An 18,799-nucleotide genomic window follows, 5' to 3' on the forward strand; every position below is an offset into this window, starting at 1 on the left:
CTATTCAGTGGGAAAAGTGGCTAAACAAGAAATGATAGTTTCGTAATAAAGTGAACATAATGTCATAGTTATAATAAAAAGGCCATAAGTTATAGCTGGTCCAAATAGTGTAAAAAAGAGCATTTTTTTAAAATAAAATACAGTATTTAACACATTAACGTTTAAATATAACTCTGATTTTTCATTTTTGTATGTTAATTCAGTAGCTATGTTCAATTTAACTAACGTGTACTTAAAATAGACTACTTTAATTTTATATAAGAATGCTTAATTATTCTAGTCAGAAAAGTTGCTATGTTTAAAATTTTAAAAAGAACGCTTATGTAAACTTAAAGCTATAACTAGACTTTTGTCTTTAAATTTTATATATTTTGAATCAATGCAATATGAAGTATAAGAAACGAAGAACAAAAGAATATGAAGTACAAGTAATGTGTGAAATCCTGAATTTCTTAATTATGTTAACACCAGTGATATCGTTATTAATGCACGTTTTCTTAATTATAAATTAGTTAATTATTAGCATAAAACGAAGTAGAGCTAAGGTGTAGGCAAATGATAATTGGGTGTTGTGGAGGTATGTTCTTTTTTGCAATATATAAAGAATTGCAAGTTTATGTACAAATTTTAGATGGTCACTAATTGAACAAATTGTAATAGCAATTTTCTTTCATAATTTCTTTTTTAAATTACAATTTAAAAAAATAGATAAATTATTTTTATAATGAAATTTTTTTTTACTCACAGTGTTTAAGATATTAAAATGAATTTTAGATTGCAGCTCATGCTATTTTCCAGTGGATTCTGACTGCGCAAAAAAATAGTTTTTTTTCGACCAGTAAACTAACAAAAATAACACACATGTTAGTTTAGAAATTGTTTTATACTATTGTTAAAGCAAAATTTTTATATTTTTAGTAATTCTTGGTGAAATGCAAAACTATTTTATTTTAGTTTAATTGAAACATATCATTAAAACATATCAGTTTTATAAGCATATCTATGTATTTTGTTTAAGCAAAATAAATATATGAATAAATAAATTGATTAACTGCTAATATTTACGTACAGTAAAATTATTCTTTATTTATTGTAACTCTTTTCACTTTGTGTCATTTCATTCTCTAACTTTAAAATTCCAATCTTTGACTGTAAAGTTAGATCTAGTTGTTTACAAAAGTGCACTGTAAAGAATTACGGTAAAAAGTCCCGGCATTCACAGTGCCAGTACTTCTTACGGAACAAAAAATCTGATTAACTTTAATTTTTACTGTAAAATCACCGTAGTTTAAAAAAAAATAAAACTGTAAAAGTTACGGTGCAAAATTTTGTGGTAAAACGGATTTAACGGATGCTGCAATCAGGATGACAGATTTTTTTTAAAGTAAATTGATTCGGAATGTTTTACAGTGTATGTCCGCCTAAGAATAATATGCTAAAAAAACTTTTTTTTAAGCATTACCAGACATGTGATAAAATTGCGTACTTAAATATTTTTTTAAATTAAGGGTTGATGCGTGATTTCTAGGGAATATAACCCCTTAAAAATGCAAACATATATAAATAAATAAATAGAAAAATTTCAGTGAGCATAAACAAAGTTTGTTCTGAAAATAATATTGGTTTCATTTTTCGTATAATGATAACTAAAACAATGTCATATCATAGTTAAAAAAATAAAGTAATAATAATAAATAATAGTAACAGTAATAAACGATAACTCCAACGCTAAATTAAATTCTAAATATCTCTTTTTTATTTTATTCATCATTATACTTTATCCTGCAAACGATTATTTTATTTATTCACTTAAAACTTAAAACTAAAAATCAAAATTAGTACTAGTCAGTATTTCATGCTAACAACTTTATATAAATTGTTGTGCATTCACTTAGAATATAACAAATAGAATATAACAAATAGAATAAAATTCGGTCCTAGAAAATCAATCATGTTCGTAATTTCCAGGCCTCTATGTCTATAAATAGCTCCATATTTTGATTTGCACTTAAGTTCTTCCCATTTGAAGAAGTATTTGCAAAAGAAATTTTTAAAATGGAAAATATGATTTCTCTAATGGAATCTGAAAGCTTTTTAATCTCAGATAGCATCTATTAGAATATTTTTATTTATTTTAAAAACCCGTGTTTTTCTATTAAATCTACTCTGCTCAGAATTTTAAAAGTAATTTAATTAAAACGTCTTTCAAGTTAATTTATAGAGCGATGATTGTGATTTTCAAACTAATTTCTAATTAATTTCCAATATTTAAGTTAAGTCTACACTAATCAAATTTAGTTCAATTTAGCGAAATGTATAGCTTTAAATTAAAATGCATATAAATTTAATTAAGAATAAAACTTGAAATTTCGAATTTGTTTTTAAATAGATTGAAAAAAAATTATTAGCTAGAGCTTTCGTGGTAAATAATTAATGTTCTGTGGTGTAATTTTATTATTAAATCAAAATCTAGTAGTTTTTGATTTTAACTAACTATAGTGCACATAAGAGCCGTTATGGCTCTGGGGATAGAGCATCCGCCTTCCAATAAGGTGAACGAGGTTTGAATCCCAGCAATGGCTGGTCGATACGAGTTCTGCATCCGGTTCTCGCCTAACCACTGTGCTGACGTGAAATATCCTTAATGATAGACGGATCATGGATTACAGTCCCTTTGCCGTAGGGCTTAACTTGAGAGATTTTCGTAGTTTTCTTCTCCATGTAACACAAATGCGGGTTAGTTCCATCAAAAAGTCCTCCATGAAGGCATATTTTTAACAATACTTGATCCAATACTTCCCGCGTTCTGTATTGGGTTCAAAATGACAAGGCTGCGAGTTGAACATTAGTAGTCGTAAACCCAAAAAATTGAGTCAGCCGTTCAACGACGGTTATAAAATAAAATATACTACTCATAATTTTTTTTAATTGTATCAATTAGTGATGATAAAATAAACGATTGTTTTGTCCCTTAGTATCAAATGCTTAAAAAAAAATCGAAGATTAGTTGAGAATTCCGTGGATGCCCTTCTCAGGAAATTAAAGTGCGAATTTTAATTGATCTCATCGAGAAACAAATGTGTTTGCGCTTCTTCGTGTCATTAGTATTTTAATAGCTGGAAATCCCCTTTTTCGTAGGGGGTAAAAATAAAAGTCAATAACTTTTTTTGTTTTGTTTGGGCAACTTTTATTAAAAAAAAGATCTTAAATATTTTCGTATCCCTGATTTCCAATCTATAATCGGTTTCTCTTTCGCCAAGATAAAATAAAATTTCTAGTCTATTTTTTGTCGAAATGTACAAGTTTAAAAACGTTATATATAACAGCGGTCGAGTTAATGCTGTGACAAACTTCTCGGGGAATTAGGGCACATCATCCGGATTAAAATTACATAGGGACCTATGCCAAGAAATGTCATCATACTCCGCTAGGGGTGCTTACCCTTTATGAACTGTTCCTTCGTGTGCTTCTGAGCAGTTCATTATAGGTGCTCCCTGAGAAGTTTATCGCAATAGTTACGCCACGACCGCCTTTAATATATAACGTTTTTTGAAAGCTTTCTTGTAAAAGGTTGTCACTTCCAGTCAATATGATTTTTAAGCTCGTGGGATAAATTTTTTTAAAGAAGATTGAAATAAAAAGCATCCATGTTATTTTGTGTTTGATTTCTACAATTTTCTACATTCTGTGATTCCAGCCTCCCTTACACTATACTTATAATGAGATATTGTTCATAAATACAATCTTTGTAATTTCTCTCCAAATTTTTTGCATAAAATCAAGAAAAAAATGACTTAGTTTAAGTAAAGTATGAATGACAAAAATCATGACGATTTTTTAAAAAAAAGAGAAGGCGAAGAAAAGAGGAATAAAGGTAAAGAGATTATGTTATTAAAAAAAAATCTAGATATTTAAACTTCGATTCTCTTATAGAAAATATTATGATTTGAAAAAACTTTGCAATAGTGTTTTATCACAAAACACTGAATTGTTAAAATTTATTTAGTCTCATGTTTTATTTAATAACATTTTGTTTTATTTAAGAAATTCTCTAAGTTGCGATTACAGTGAAAATATTCTTTAGAAGTTGGAAAAGTGAGTGAAAAGTTAAAATTCAAAACAAATACATGTTTTTACAGAAAAGAAAAATAAGTCAAGCGCGAAAATCAATTTTTTCGCTTAGTCTGATCAAATATATTTCAAAGGACATCGATAATCAATAAATTTCATTTTCGTAAAACATACCAAAAAAAAAACTATGCAGTATGGAACAATAGACTACACTCAACTCAACTCGACCATACGCAAAGATTTTTTTTTTGATAAATAGAATAAGGAGTGTTGTATTGGGTATACTTCAAAGTGAAACTTTCTCAATCTTGGAAAGTTTTCAAATGTTATGAATTTTCCTATTTTTATTTATGAGTTTATTTGACCGACTGGTGTTCTTGTGATTTGGAATGAAGTTTTGTCTTCATAAATTTCATTATGTTCATTTATTCCGTATGCTTTTATGGAGTCAACACTGAGATATTCAAATGTTTGTTAAACAATACAATTCTATAAAAAAAATAGATAGTTTGCTTTTAATAAAATTTGCTTAGTTACGAATGTAAACTACACCTGGCACGTTAAACATTACGCCACAGTAAAAATGGGAGAACATTAACCAAAAGGGTGAAGGAGGGGGAAAATAAAAAAAAGTTGTCACCTCACGGTTGTCTTCTTGGCCATAGATGGCGCCACTGGAAAACAAGAACAATCGCACCTCCTCTGCCTTAATGGCTGACGACGACAACAACAACCTCACGGTTGTAGACGAAGTTAGTTACAAATTTTGGACAAAACAGCAAAAAAAAAAAAATAAATAAATAAATAAATAAAAAACGCTATACAGCTCCTAACGGTGTGTTGATATTTGAAAAAAAAAATGGTTTATATTAAAGGAAGGTACACGAGATCTTTAAGGATATCAACAAGGTTCATAAGAATATTGTCACCAATTAAAATTGAAAAATCAGGATATTTACGGATGAAGTATCAAAACTCCTTGAGTGTTATATTTGAACAGTGTCTACATGAGTTTTATGGTTAGTGATCTTCTGCAATTAGAGCAAGCAGGCGATGGTTTGTACCGTAAAAGTTTTCGTGTTAATTGAGTATGTCCAATACTCAATCGATTTATTGGAATTTTATTTTTCTAGAGCTCTATATAGCTCTTCAAAAAAGCTATGAATGGTTTTACTTCATGCAGTTTACTGTTGATTTCTTCGTTTCATTTCTTTTATGACTTGACAGTTAAGATTTCAGTAACGCTATTGGAGATTTCAATCTTTATTTTGATGAGTCTAACTTCTATAAAGATGTTTTGTTTAATCTAATAACGCAAAGTCACGAAAAAGAACAGCAAATAATGAAAGAAAAGTATGCGTGTGATGGGATAGAGTGAGAATCCGAGATACGTTCATAGAATGGGGAAATTATAAGAAAATAGGAAGATTTCGGAAATTTACGTTAGTTTATGTTCCCGTACGTATGGCTTTAAGTAATTGCGCATACGCACTTCTAGTGATCATGCGTCAGTTTTTGGTGAAATGCGTATGCTCCCATAAAAAAAAATATCAAACTTATGTAAGAGAAAATAAGAGATTTTGCGAAAATTAGTAAGTTAAAACACTAACGTATCGGATTATTTTAACTTTGACCACAAAATCAAAACAAACATTTACAATACACGTAGATTATATCCACAGAGCTGTGGCGTACGACTCAAGATACTTTGCTCTACGTAAAACTACGTTTTTGTGAGGAAAAAAATTCGGTAAATTTTAATTAACTCAGGGATAGAAAGAAAGAAGCTTTTTATTTAGACTTGTGGCCAAAGATAGAAGAAATTTAGTTTCTGCATGAGGTTCGCAAATAAATGTAACTTACAGTAATTTTCTTTAAACTATACAGGTAAGTTAGTAGTAATATAGCATGATTCATTTCTAAATTTCATCAATACATTTCTACAAATTTGCATTCCATGTCCATATTTTTGTTTTTAGTTTGAAGGTCGGCTTAAATAGATAACAACATTTAACAGCTATAAAGAGCGTGCTTGTAACTTTGTTTTTGTAGCGTTCATTAAGCCAGCATAACGTAAAGATGTGTAACATCTAAAATTAACGCGAGCATGCGCAGTTGATTCAAATCTTACGTACAGAAACTAACGTAAAAGTGCGAAATCTCCATTAATAAACTTCCAAATAATAGGGGAAAAAGGAATAACATTTTAAAAAAATAATTGATTTTCAAAAATCCAGATCAGTGGGTGAAGAGTATCGAATGATGCTTGCAGAAAAAAATTTAACCCTATGATTAAAACTGCACAAATATGGGCATTCCTTCTTTTCACCTTGTTTAAGAATTAGTAACTTTGTTTTCCTTTATTTAATAATTTAAGTGGGTATTTTTTTAAAAATCTACTGAGTCGGTCTTGCTCTCTCTTACCTTTCCTTTTCGATAGAATTAGTAATTTATATTACGAACTGAAACTCAGAGTGTGAGGCGAGGAGCAACTCTCAACAGGATTTGGGCAGCTTATCAAGGGTTGTTTACAAATATTGCCTCTTCCTCAGCTCCAGACTCTAGATTCCTCGGAGAAAGGGTATAACCTGAGTTAGTCCTGTTTAACTTCCTGTGACCCAGGATCTAATTTAGGTCTGCTGTTCAAAGATGGTTATAAAAGTATAAAAGTCTTCGAACTAAATTGAGATTTCCCTGCACAAAATATACTGTACTAAGTAGGAGGCCGTGCATTTTTTATATTTTAACTATGTATCTACGCCAGCTTAACTTAAAAATGCAAGAATTTCGAATTTCGAAAAAAAAAAAAAAAAAAAAAAAAAAAAAAAAATGGAAGTGACTGGTTTTCGATTCATCGATTCAAGTGGATTTATACTCGTTACTCGAAATATTATTTTCAATGAAAAATGCTGAGAAATTTGATTCAAGTGAAAAGTTACGATAATTTTTTTTCCTAACGGGCAGGTACTTGAACTTTCGTTCCTCACCTCGAAAGATGGCGGAAGTGATGCTCATTTAACGTTACCCATTGGGCGCCTGTGAACCTAAATCACGGAGGCGAGCAATATTACCCACGCCACAGATACCCGTTTATAGGGTGGGCCACAGTCACACATCGCACACAACAGAGGACAACACATAGAGGGAAACATCCATGTCCAGAGCGGGATTCGAACCCGCAGCCATCCGCTTCGCAGTCAGGCACGCTAGGTCCCCTGGCTGGCAGTTACGACAAATAAACTTATTATTTCGGTCTTGTGGATTTTGTGGTCCAAATTGTAAAAAAAGTACACTCTAAAGGGGTAAAAATTAAACGTCATAATTTTTTAATATTTTAATTTAATAAAGAAAAAATTACATAAATTAATTTAATTCAAACTTTTAAATTTAAGAGTTTACTTTCTTTTGAGCTCCATATTTCTAATTCACAAAACTCGTATTTTCTGCCGAAAGTTAGAGCTTGGATCTCTGGTAATTAAGAAAGACCACAATAACAAAATATTGTCATTAAAAAATAACTATAAACAGCCCCAATAATTGACAGGAATATCGCTTAAAGGGAATTTAATTTCTGTATAAATAATCAAATTATTAAAGTTAGAATTATTGGAGTGCATGAAATGATATTTGCGCTTTTTTCCACCCTCCGAAACGTCAATTCTTTTTATTTGGAATTAATTATGTAATTGCTTGAGATAGGTTTGGCAATTAGTTATGCAATCATCAGAAGTAGTTTTCGAAATTACAAATAGTTAACAATGATTGCATAATTGTTAGTGATAGTGTCTGGTTGTAATCTTAAGTGCATAATGTAAGATTTTTTTATATTGAGTTCGGCGCTATTAAACTTGATTAACTTTAATAGAAGTTGCTCAAGATAATAGAAAGGGAAAATAACTTTTTATGGTTCACTAATACATGTCACTATATGTTGCAAAACGTGTATTGATAGAGACAATAAGAATTGTTGTTGTTTTGTTTTGTTAACAAATTAAATTTAAAAAATGTTATTTTTAAATATTACTATTTCTATAATAAAGGGATTTTATATACGTTTTTAATTCATTCAATTTATTCATTTTACTTTCAATCTCTTAGAATTTTGTTGATTTCCGAAAATCCTGAGATTATTTTTTCGCGAACCATTCATCTATTGCTTTTAAAAGTATAAATTTGGGTTTTTCTTTTATTTTCTAACTTGAATATGCTATTTTTTTTTTTACTTGAAATCGGAAAAGCGAGAAAATTAATGAGTTATTTTAAAAAACAAAATTAATTAAAACATAAAGCATTTTTTTAAAAATAAACATACTGCAATAATGATTAATGGATTCAGGGAAGAAAGCAGATGCTGAATAAATATTGTCTGAACAACAAGAGAAAAAAAAATGCGATTTCTATTCTCAAATTTTGCTTTTATTTTCTTGCAAAATTTGAAACATAATTCAAAATTCAATTTATTCAAGGTATATGTTTTAAGAAAAATGAATTACAGGTTAGTTTGTTGGTTGTTTTTTATTAATTCGTGGAATTAGCATTACTTGTTCATGCCAACAATAAATTGATTTTATTTTTTTAAAAATCGAGTATAAATATTCAGATGTAAATTAGTCCATTGCAAAAACTAATAAACTTTGAAATTTTTCATGAAAATGGTATTTGAATTTATTAAATCAAATTTAAATAAGCTCAAATATGATTCTGTTCTAACTTTTTGAAATAAAGATCACGTTTACTACGAATTTCTTTTCAACGAAATCTTTATGGTAACAAAAATTATTTGTATATCTAACAAATATATTTGTTTGGTTTGGGGTAAACAAACGAGATCAAGAATGTGAAGAGCTTTCTATAATTATAAGTAGTGTTATAAAAATTAAATATATTATTTTGATAATAATAGTGAAAACAGAAAATTAAAGTGATTAATTAATGAATAAGATTTAGATCATAAATTTAAATATGAGGTTAAAATTTAATTAAATAACATAATATGCTAATGAGCCTACTATAATTTCCATGAGATTTTATTTTTATATTTAATGTGGTAATAAAATTTTTACATTGTTTTAAAAAATTAAATTTAGTTTTTATTGCTACTACACTGAAAAAAAATGGATACTCGAATTTCCCGAATCTTTCTTCGTTTTTGACGAAACCATTTCCTGGTATACTTTCCTAGCAAATATCGCCCTACTCCTACAAACGTCACTTAGACGAAATAACTATCGTCACTTCTTTGAGGAAACAAATTTCATCGATAGTAAAATAAATATTTCGTCATTCTATTAAAAAAAAACTTGCAGTGCTTAATGTAACCACTCTATCAGGCGCCACCATATGGCTGGGTCTATGTCACCTTAATTACACAAAGACAAATAGTACAGAGAGATAAACTATACCCATGCCCAAAGCTAGATTCGAATCCGAGTTCTTGGTAAGAAGCTAACTCTCTGAACACCTAACAGGCCGATCGGCTTATTTCAGCTTTTTATTTTCAATCGTTTAATCTTCACCCTAGTTTCGTCATTCCAGTTTAAAAAAAAAAAAAAAAACCATAATGCACTACGATGAAGTTTCGAGAAGAGGAAAAATTTTCATCCTACATTTGAGAGTTCTCGATTTCTCAAAAATCACGTGATTTCGTGACGAAATAATTCTCAAAATATAGCTCGAGGATTGCTGAATCGGCAAAAGCGGGAGTTTTATTTCTGAGAATATACATTTAAACATACTTATATTGCTGGTTATTTTATTGTATAGTAAGTGTTGGCTTGAGCAGAATTCTCGGTGCAGTAAAGGAGAATAATATGTAGAAAATAAGAACCAACTTGAAGTTAAGCAGCAAATTCAGAGAACCAAATATAGTAAGTTCATTAAAATTCAACAGGTTTTTTAAGGAAGTATCACTGATTGATGAAAGGTTTAATTCTATCGTTGTTTTCATTGTGTCAATTCAGAAATTTTTATTTCTCGTTAAATTTCATTTTTAACTTGCAGGGACAAAAATTATTTTCCAGACATGCCGTTAACCGATTGGGAATCTCTGTTTTGGTGTTATTCGAGTGGCAACCAAATCTAGCCACTATAATAAGTAGATATACTTCCTATTATTGTATTAGTACTAATCTTATTTTCAAATTGGAGGAAAATTTGAAGCACAACAAATGCTTTAAGTTGCTTTTAGTTTTTAATACTATCAATTGCACATTAGTGGTATTTATTTGCACTGTACTTCTTAACGTTTTTTATTTTTGTGGCGTCACTGAGATAGCGATCACTATTTGTGAAGCGAACTGAAGTGGTGGAGATCTTCAGAGTATAAATGTTACGACACGACTTCGATAATTGCTTTTTCTATGTATTTTTCTTCAACAGCTAGCTGTATCGAACGAGAGCACGCTGGACGTGTGGAATGTTTTGTTTAATTTAAATAAAATGTTTTCTTTAGTTGTTTATTAGAGTCTCAAGTCTTATTTCCTGAACACAGGATAGTTTCAGAGTTCAAATCTAGATGAAGCTACAATTTTCAATAAAAAGCTTTTTGGTAGAAACCCTTACAGAAATTTAAGGTATTTTTGCGGTTTGAGGTGTCAAGTTGGATTTGAGGTTTATTCGAAGTTGACTTCAAAAACGACCTCAAAAGATCAACTTCCCTAGGTGCATGAAGTTGTTTTATTCGCACTTGAGTTTGATGGAAATCTATTTTAGAGCAACCAGCTTAGGGAGGTTGTTTTTGAGGTGTACGGTTTATTTTTTCAACACATTGAAGCAAAAACGTATATTTGAGGTGAGAATGATTTCATCCGATATAAACTATGATTTAGTGATATATGATTTAGTTTATATCGGATTTCATCCGATATAAACTAAAATTATTTCTGAGTTATATATAAGGTTGATTTTGTGAGGTGTATACGTGGTCGAAATTCAGGTTTATTAACGAGGTTATTTTTGGTGCAAAACAGTACCCCATTTTCTACCTCAGTAGTATTTCTTTACATCTGTCAACTTCAAAGCAACCTCAAAAACATCTTTTTTTTTTGTAAGGGAATCTTCAGATAAATAAAAACACATATCGATAAATTGTCTTGAATAATTATAGATCTTGTTCACTTTTACTTATCTGTTTTACTGGAAGAATTAATTGTTCCTTCTCTGATGCCTTGTTACTGACAATTATAAATGCAATCTCACGATTTCATGTAATTTCTTCCTTTCCATTGTTTACAGAAAATAAGAAACTTGTTTCCATTCGATGGGAAATTCGAAAAGATAGAGGAGAAAGGTCCTTTAAGCCTTCATTAAAAGTCTCCCTGAATTTCAAAAGTTTCCTTTCGATAAACATCACGAAATACTAGATTCTGAAGATTGGTATTGTCGAAACACGATAGTATATGACCTACTCAATTTCGATTCGTTTTATTTTGGAAACCACGTTTTTATTACAGAAGAATGATTAACAGGCATAAAAGTGTATAAAATTAGTTATAATGAACAATACAATTGATAATTCATAAAGATTTTTTTTTTTTAAATTTCTCTTAATGATAAAATGTTTTTATCATTTATTTTCAATAGTGCGAATTTCCCAGAAAAGAGAAAAAAACTGGTAAATCAATAATTTGTTACAAGTGTAGCTGGGTTTGAGGAGGTGTGTGTTTGAGGAGGTGATTATCATGACTCACTAATATGCAGGAAATAATAAATGAATATGGAGCATAAAAAAAGTTGATCTACAGTGATGGGAGATGCAAATTATATAATTTTACAAGGAAAATTTAAAAAAAAAAATATTGGCGGATTACAATAAATAACTTAAAAAAGCTTTATAAATAGTATTTTCTCTTTTTAATGGGAATTATCACTTGTGTTTTCTATTAATAAAACTTACTGTTTTCAAATTTAAATTTTTTCCCTGCATAATTTCAATTTTTCTTCTCACGCCAATTTTAATTGTTTGTTTATTTGTACAATTTTATTTTATTATTTTCTTTTATAACAGTCGCTTATGAATCGACCCAATTTCGGGTTTACAACTACCAATGTTTAACTCCGTAACCTAGCAATTTTGAATACTCTCTAGAAGACAAGAGAACTCTTGTATCAAGTATTGGGAGAAGTTTGCCATCGCGAGGACTCTTTTGATGGAACTAACCCGCATTTACGTTACGTGGAGAGGGAAACCACGAAAACTTCCCATGGTTAGCCTGACGGCAAGGGAACTCTGACCCATGATCCATCTACCACTGAGGATATTTTAGAATTATAATTTCAATTTTATTTGTTCACGTCAATTCCATTTGTTTGTTTATTTATTTATTTTCAGTTCTAAATAATAATAATAATCTTAAAAAATTATAAACCAGCTTTAAACTATATTTTATAATTCATAAACACGTTTGCTGATTTTAGGTTTGTAGATATGTTAATGGACATCTGGAGGGTTCCTCCTCCGCATAGTTGGTATTTCAGAAAACGACCTGGAAGTGCCTTGATGTTTGAGGGACCTAGAAGCCAGCAGACTTGTTTGTCTCGCTTTGCAAGTGGTCACTTGAGGTGTCTCTCGTATGTTCAGGGGCATAAGACTTTTGGACTTTGCACTAAATGTAGGACTGCTCAAGCGTCTCCCGAGCATATTCTAAATTGTATCGATTTTGAGATCGACGAGGTTTTTTCAAAACCTCATCTGTTTTTAGACTTTTTGAGCATTTTTGGACTTATGGATTTGGTCTAATTGGGATGGACCTCTTGGGGATTAGAAACAACACAACAGGTTTGTAGATTATGTTGCAGTAGATTGTGTTACAGTAGATAAATGCAAAGGTTTAAGTTATTCCCCATGGACTTACATTGTCCCATTTAACCCCACGTTCAATTAAATCATTAAACTAAAATATAATTAATCTTCTACTCAACAATCAGAAGTCTTTTAGGTTTTGCAAACAGCAATCGTGTCTAAGAAAAACTCCTGAATATATAGTTTGCTTTTTCCACTTCGCTTAGATAATCTTGTGAGGAATGAATTATAACAACGAGTTAATTTAGCAATATCTCTCCGAAGCAAGATATCCGCGAGGGCCACACCCTAAAACAGCTTAAACGGTGTGAAAAGCAGGAAAGGAACAGTGCAATTCTAATAGAACACTGTCAAAACACAGACGGGATGTTAACTTCAGCAAACGTGCCCAACAAGGTAAGTGCGCAAACAATATTTACAACACATACAAACAGCGAGAAGAGGAAGAACAGAATATAGTCCAGTCAACAGACGATTATTGAACCAAGGGTGAAGTTAACCGTACTCCTGAAAATAATACTGAAAACCAGAGTTCACTTGACTCAAAAACTGTGTCCTCATTTGGACCTTGTGCCACTAAACCCTACATTCAATCAATCAATCAATCAATGACTCAAAAACCGCAATGGTTGAAATAGGGATTCTCTTTGAATTATTTCATTGAAAGGAGTTTTACTTTCTGCCCGTTTTAATAACAACCGAACTTGAAGCTATTAAGTTTTATTACAATTTCAGAATTTTTTTTTAGAATTATGACAAATAAGACATATTATGTAAGAGCTTGACTAAGTGCTTCTCAATCTTTCAAATCCAAATGAACGTTCACTCCTCTAACTTCGAGGACAATCAAGGACTTTCTTATAATAATTGCGAACAATAGACACTTCCTCCCTGCTCTTACAACAGCCCTTTGTAATTAAAATAACTCACCATATTGGCTGAATTCCTTGATTTCATTGTCCGATACAGTTCTGAAATCACTGCCGTTACTGAAATACATTTCAAACACGGCAATAAAGTTCCAAACTATTATACTTATACATGTGATCGAATCATCCGCACTGGAGGCGGTAGTGCAATCTCCATTCACGCGAAATACTAGTCTTTCGTTTTCAACATCAGCCCACTGGACTGTGCAGTGGCCAAGTAGCTGACACACATCTGAAAGGTCCTGGATTTGAATCCTGGACAAGGCACGGATGTTCTTCCATTCTTTGTACTGTGGGAGCAATGTTGGCCCACGTAATATGGAACTCCTGAAAAAGTGGTCAACAAATCTGTCCCACTGATACCTGAAAGAGAGCGTCAATTGGATAGGGATTGAAAAAAAAGTTTTTTAACATCAGCAGCAAAAACAATCGGGAGTAAAACTCAATTATTATTTAATTCGTCCAGTTAGTTGTAAACCCTTCCGAAAATAACCTTAATAGAACATTTTAAAAGTTTTTTTTCCTTCCATCTTAGACATCGTAGCTCTCGGAGACTTCAATGCTAAAAATATCATTTGAGTTAGCAAAAAGAAAAAAGAACTTCAACTGCATGATATCACCAAAAAATTAGTATTCAGTATTTATGCATCTGAACAATCCACATAAACTCATTTTTTTTGTTGACCTGCACCTTCTGAAATCCTTAATAACTCATCTTTTCTCACCTTAACTCATCTTTTCTCACCTTTTGCAATGGAGACCATTAATGAACTTAGCAACGACTATTATCCTGTGTGGATCACAACCAACATTGAATAAAAAAAGACGGATTATCAATGATTTCCATATGATTCTCCACGAATGATATATCAATTCTGCAATAGTTAATCTTACCAATGCCTTATCAACTGCTCATGCGGATTCAACTAATACCTCCTAGAAGATAGCAGGCCTCTGCACGGGTTACCATAAACAAGAAATTTGATCATTTAGTAGTCCAAACGCAATGATAACTTTCGTATTTTCCTCCACTGCGCAGCTAAGTAGCCCAAATGTAATGATATCTTTCTTATTTTTTCTCCTCTACGCAAATTATGTTTGTTACGTCGGACTACTAAATTTATCCGTGTTGAGGCATTCTCTTTTTTAGGAGGTGTCTATTCAACACAACCCTATCCCTCTAATGTGAACTAATTTGATGCTTTTTTTTCTTCCAAATGACATGATTAGTTTTCTGACGGGAAATGTAAAATGCCACTTTTGGTTCACTTTCTCCTCCTTAAATTGTACATTCATTATCTCACTTCCTAATATTTGACCATTTCATTCAAATACGTTTCATGAGAAAGAGACATCCTATTCACATTTTAAAATGTAAATTATGATCTAAACTCAGAAGTCAGCGGAAATTATTGATAACTTAAAAACCGATCGTTTCACTCCCCGTTTGCCTTTTCAAACCTTGTTTGTGTTTAAATTCGATTACAGTAGTTATGACTTAACGTCATTTTTGTTTGGTTTGCAAAAATTAAAAAAAAGTATTAAATTATTTCAATAGCAAATATGAACCGTTATTCATCAGTATCACTCAAAAATATTAAAGAAAGTTTCGAAACGAATTGGATGGATCATGATTTTGACATTCAACTTTAATTAGATCTCAAATGTCTTATTTTTTATGATGTCCAATTTTATAATGAAAAAAAGAGCCGCCCTCTGCCCTTTGATGATTATCTTTGAACTAGAAGAATAGAATTTTATACTGCAATTGATCATTCTTGTGTGAAAACTGCGTTAAGATTCCTCTTTCTAGTTCCTAAGAGAATCAAGTTTCCTTATCAATTCCTAGGCATCCATTATTAATGAGTTTCTGTGGACTCATCAGTATTCGGTCCTTCCGGTGAGGCGCTACTTCCGGTTAAGCAGAAGGATGGTAACATAAATCACTGATGAGTGTAATTGTTTCTTGTATTATGTTACTTTTGTTTTTTTGAAATATGCCACGCTTCACACTGTTTATTTACTGAAACGAAACAGTACATAGCAAAATAAAAAAAAAGTTAAAAACTATGTTTTTTTATGTGGAGTACAAAAGATGAGAACTCTATTTTTGTCATATCTTACACGTGGGGCGTATTACTTGAGGGAGAATTTTCGTAGTTATTTATCACAAAGTTTATAAATTTTTTCAGTTTTGCTTTTGCCTTTTAACTCTAATTTGTTATATATGGATTTCTGCTATTGCTTTTAAGCTTAAACTTCTTCTTAATCTGTGTGATTTACTATGTATATGTTCAACTATTGCATATTTTATTATTAATTATTTATAATATTTACAGATTATTATTATGTTTTATTTACAAGCTTGATATTCTATATTTTTTAATTGTGTTATATGCATTTATTTTATAATTAATTGCTTATTACCCGCATTTTAATGTTGCCCTTCCTTTTAAGTCATGCAGTGCCTTATTTCTCAAAAGATATAAGGCCTGTGTTGACCACCAGCAGTAACACCTGCATCCGGTCAGTTTGGTTGGTGTGGGAGTTAATGTTTATCCTTGTTTTTCTCCCCTCTTTTTACTAGCTTTCTGCAGCTGCATGAGTTCTTCCTACTTAAAAATATATTTTAATATCTTAGTTTCCTTAACCTATGTAACATTTGTCTATTTCTCTCACAGCATGTGATTTTCTTATTGTGCTTGTTTTTGTTTCTCTTCTAAATTTTTTCTGTTCTTTTTATGACCAATTCAATATGAGTTTTTCGGGTTTTTTTTATCAATGCTTTTACTACCACTATTCGGCCAATTAAAATGTAAGTTAAGAATTAATATGTAACTTTGTTAAGATGATTTGATCGTTAATTTGTTTTCCTTCCCTCATACATTCTTGTGGGTTTACTTAGTTTTTGTAAATCTTGCAATATTATGGTTTAATTTGTTTCACCGTATAACTGTGGTTTAATTTTTTTAAATCATGATAAATTAACCTTTAATTATATAATTCCCAATATATATATTTAAAATGTTCAGAGTAGTATTGAATATCCCAGTATAAGTTTATAATCTACATAACTCATTAATATAAGTTAACACCAGTATAGATGAATCGGTTGGTGGCGCTTCACGCCAAATACCGAGATGAAACCAATATCCAGCTTCCAGAGTTGTATTGAAAATCAATTACTTCGTACCCTGCCCTTTTTTTGTATGAGCTGTAAAAAAATATAATTATTTTCCTTCCAGCCATTTAAAAAGACGTAGCTTTTACTATATGTCATACGTTAGTTATATTATTTTCATCTTCTTCGCTTTTCTTACGTCAGAAAATAGATGAAATTTCGATGGGCGATAAAACGGAGATTCAAATTGTTTGCAAAATTTCTTAAACAATTGTAACTTGCTTTGTAATCATGATCAAAGATCTCAATAGTTAAATGAAAATTGGTCAAAATTTTGATTCCCCTCTCTCATACCTCAAAATACCTTGAGGCTTAAAGTACTAAAGTGATTTTTCCCATTTTTTTTTCGTTTTCTTTTTGGGGTAAATTAAGGTTATAAAACTATTTAGTAAGCTTACCTTTTGTAATGTCAGTTTTGTTTAACGCAGTATAATCGGTTCTGTCTGTTGTGGACATCGATAATACGTTCAATCTTGTATGTTATTATAAATGTTATTTTCCTTATATCCGTCTTCAAAAATGTTCTTAAATTTGTATTTTATTGTAAAAAAAGTTGCATTAATAAAATTCTCAGGCTTTTATAAATATGCAGAAATAATAACATCATTGGTCTTTATCAGCACGTAATAGAAAAATAAAACTAGTAACAGTAGTTTTATTACAAGTAAGTAATAGTCAAAACAGGTAAATAAGTCAAATAATAGGTCTATAAATAATCTAAAAATAGGTCTTAGTCAAAATAGATTAGTAATAGTCAACATAATTAGTAAGTAATAGTCAAAATAGGAATAAAATTGTGCGCAGAAATTACTGGTTTCTATAGCTATCTTTAAACTTTACAGATTGAAAAAAAAAAAAAAAAAAACGGACCTTCTTGAACAACTTTTGATCTAATGATGGGAAATTCACGTTCTAGGGCTCAATCTTAATGGTTCGCGGAAGTAGTCTTAAATATGCGAATTAATTGATATTTTAAGTTATAAATCAGACACAAAAACGTGCTTTCTTTGAATAAGCATACATTTTTCGAGGCCTTCAGATTTCTGACCCCTAAAATATGGGGAAGGGGGAGGTAGCCGCAATCTTGGAAATATGGTCTCAATAGTTTGGTCAGGAGAGCGGGATTTTATTTTTTGCGTATTTCGCTATATCTTGAGTGAATTAAAAAAAAATTGCACACAATTAAAAAAAATTTTTTACTTAATTTTAAATTTTATGAAAAAAATTTTAAGTAAATATTTATTATTATTCTATTTAATAATAGTCGAGAAAATTTTGAATTGTAAGGCATAGAATTTTTTGCATCATTTTAAAGAATGAAATTTTGCGTAGCAAAATACAAAATTTGTGCGAAATCAATCTAATATTTTCTGAAAAATAAAATTTCAAAAGTACCACTTGCCGTACCTTACATTAAATTCAATTAATCATGAAGCATAAAAGGAGTTATAGCTTTATAATTCAAATTACTATTCTATGCAAATTCAAAACAATTTTCTCAAATGAGCAGACATGAAATAAAACTAGCACATTTTTTTTATTCAATTTATAACTCAAAATGTCATTAAGCAAAGCAATTAGTTGAGCTTAGAATATTATTCTAAAAACAATAATTATTTTGTACAACTTACGAAATTTTGACAGAAGCTAGTTTAAAAATTAACAGAATGCAACCAACTCAGAAAATTATAACTTCGTGTAGAAATGAGTTGTTTTAATATTCTAATACAAATCCTCTTTTCATAAAATTTAATTAAAATTTGATAAAAATGTTAACATACTTTTCGGATTAATTTGGTTACCCAAACTTATTGCAGT

This window comes from Parasteatoda tepidariorum, chromosome 10, assembly GCF_982258835.1.
Source record: "Parasteatoda tepidariorum strain Cologne lab strain chromosome 10, Ptep-v5.0, whole genome shotgun sequence".
In the NCBI taxonomy this organism is placed as follows: Eukaryota; Metazoa; Arthropoda; class Arachnida; order Araneae; family Theridiidae; genus Parasteatoda; species Parasteatoda tepidariorum.